This window comes from Triticum dicoccoides, chromosome 6A (genome assembly GCF_002162155.2).
Source record: "Triticum dicoccoides isolate Atlit2015 ecotype Zavitan chromosome 6A, WEW_v2.0, whole genome shotgun sequence".
Taxonomy (NCBI): Eukaryota; Viridiplantae; Streptophyta; class Magnoliopsida; order Poales; family Poaceae; genus Triticum; species Triticum dicoccoides.
Window position 1 is genome coordinate 316985583 of NC_041390.1, and position 3298 is coordinate 316988880.

The window sequence follows — 3298 nt, forward strand, 5'->3', positions numbered from 1 at the left end:
TAATTGTAGAGGCTGATGATCGAAAAGTTGACCTTTCTTAGGAGTAGCATCTTCAAATAAGTAACCCTTCATGTCTTCAAATAAAATAATAGAACAACATAACTCAGAACGGTAATATAACCAAGAATGCATCTTCGAGGACGAGAGCTTTTTTCAAGTGTTTATTTGCTGCTTCCTCATAAGCAACGAGACATCTCTGAGGACAGAACATCATTTTAGTAGGATGTAACAATCATTAGTCTTCGATAAGAATGATAGTAAATAACATAGTGGCCTGTGATGTATTTTCATACCGAAAATGCATTTGGCACTAGTCCTCGCTTAACAACATCATGGGTGGGAAGCGGGAACTTCAGAAGTGCATTGGTGTAGTTGATTATCTTCTGCTCAAAATTTATGCTGCTATAATGTTGTATGATAATGTTGTAAGGGTACTAATTGGTCTCTTCTGCTGCTTATCAGAGATGGGGGGAAGCAGCCACCGCCGCTCTGCCTCACCAGAGTACGAGTTGGATGCTTTCGAGTTCTTCAGTATCATACTTGGGACTTCAGTATCAGCCACGAGGCAGGTATATAAAACGAGAGATTTCCCCTTCACCCATCTCATTATGATAACTCTGTTGTTTGCTGCATCACTCCTTGTCCCAAATTGCAGAGGCTGCCTGACACTTTTATGAACATGCTGGGTGAAGATCCGCCAGATAATGTGAAGCTCCGACAGGCCGGCAGCGGGGTTCGCAGGCTGTGGGATGTGGGGTTGGTGATTGAGGAGGGCCACATGTACCTGTGTCGTGGCTGGGAGAAGTTCTACAGTGCCTACGACCTACAGACCGGGTACTTTCTTCTCTTTAGGTACAACGATGACGCCACAATGCTTATCGTGAAGGTTTTCAACACGACTATGTGTCGCATGCGCTACGCTGACGATGAAGATGCCAGTGCGTTCTGCCTCTTCTTATTCCTCTACATTTGGCTTTGTCTCACATCGATTGTTAACGGTCATTGTTGCATTTGGACAGGCAATGGGAGCAACAGCAGCGACACTGGCTACAGCCAAAGCAGCAGCGATTATGGCTGTAGCAAAAGCAACAGTGATTCTGGCTTTAGCGAAAGCAGCAGCGATTCTGGCAGCAGCAAAGACAACAAGAAGGATGATCCAGACTGGAGTGGGGGAGAAGAGGAGCAGAGTGGGGATGAGGAGCTGCAGGATGACGATGGGCATCAGGCTGAGGATGACCTAGTGCTGGTTGTGGCTGACCAAGGGCAAGAGATGGTGGTGGCTGGCCATGGGCAGGAGATGGTGGTGGCTGACCATGGGCAATAGATGGTGGTGGCTGACCATGGGCAAGAGATGGTGGTGGCTGAGGATGACCTAGCGATGGTCGTGCCCGTCCTACCTGAAGGTGGCCTCGCGATGGTGGTGGTGCCTGACAGTGACCACCACCGGTGGTGGTGCCGGCGATCCCACAGCTGGGCGACATGACCACACCAATCTCTACTCTTAATGGAGCAGTTGTTAGGATTGCGTCCACTGTTATTATTCGTCTGGTTTATTTTCGTCCGGTTTATTTTCGTCTTTCCTTCCACCATCCCATGTACCGAAAGCCCCGGATCAGAACTTTCCATGTGGACACAAATTATTTAGTAATGTCTTTATGGGAGAGAATCAATCACGGTTAATCTCTAATCAATATTTAAAAATCAAATCTAAATTAATTAACTTACCATAAGTCAGTCAATCACTGATTAATCTTTCCATACGTAGTCAAATTACATCAAAGGAAATGTTTCGATTATAGCAGTACCCTGCTACAAACCGAGCGAGTCGGGCTTTCACCCCGCACCGCACGACTCTTCTCTCCCCCTCGCCGCCTCCCGCCTCGGGCCGCTCGCCGTTCGTCTTCCCGAGGGACGCAGCCGCACCACTGCGCTCAGCTGCTCCCTCACCTCCCCCGCCGTCCTCACCCGTAGGACGCCGCCGCACCTCTCCTCTACATCACCCTGTTGGCGGGACCCAGGTCACGGGGCTGATGACCTCATCATCTCTGACGGCGGATCTGGTCATCGGCGAGGAGGCCGAGCCTCATGCTTCGGCCACAGCCACCCCGACCTCGTTGTATGTTCGCCTCCTCATCCACCCCCTTCCCTGTCCAATTTTGCTTTATTTTGGTTCGTCTTTCATCCTGTCCAAACCGGACTTTTTACCTTACGATGCCTGCCTCCTATGTTTCTGCATTAACTAACACGGCGTCGCGTGATCGTGGAGCAGCAGGGTTGAGAGGATGGGTCTCAGTGACGGGCGGATGGCGTTCGTCGTGTGAGCGAAAATAGTATGTAACTCATGGAGTGCAAGCTGTTGTGCGGCTACATGGCGACGCTCGACTGTAGCGTTGAGACGTAGGGCACGTGCGCCATGATGTCGTGCTTCACCATCGCCTCCCCTAGCTTTCTCTCAAGGCATCGTGGTCTCGATGGGTTGGGGCTCGCCTCCCGCACTCCTCTTTGTCGTGTACAAAAACCAAGGTGACCCCTAGGTACTCTCAACGCTTAGTCTAGAAATCCCTCGAATTCGTTGCCCAAGCCGAGTGTTGTGATCTGACGGTCGGTCATCGTGCAGGTGTCGAATTATTGAGGGAGGCTTCAGATCGTCCTGGGCATGGAGATGAGGCTGTCCATTAAGGATGTGGGTGAAGGTCACGTCGTTTCTTCTCCTGGCTCCAATATCCACTGTTGATACTTTGAGTTCTTTGATCTGAGAAAGAACCATGGGAATGTAAGGTTTTTAACCCAACATGATTTAATTACCCTTTTCACTTTTGTATTTTATAAGTACATAAGCATTCAGTTCTTCTATCCTTTGTACGAGGATGCAATTCACTCCAAACATGTAAACAGTGTCACATCTTACAGAAGCTTCTAATTTTTTACAATGAGTATGGTACATAAACCAATGTGCTTGGGTTGTGCTTTGTGTTTCTGTCATGCCTTGTCTTTAGAAGGCATCGTGATGAATGCTAATTTAATAGAGGAGAATCAAGCAAGCGATGTGCAATGATTTTAATGAATTTTAATGACCATATTCTACACTTAATGATGATTGATAGTCGATTTATGGTTTCTCCCACTTTAGTAAGAAAGATGTGGTGTACAGAATCTTGCAAAAATGGAGGATATGGATTTGGGGCGCGAACTGTCCCGACCACGGCGGTGCTGCCTACCAACACCATGTGCAAGACTGCCTGACTTGTCCTCTATCTTAATGGTAAGTTTCTCTCTTTTTCTATCTCGTGGTCTCCTT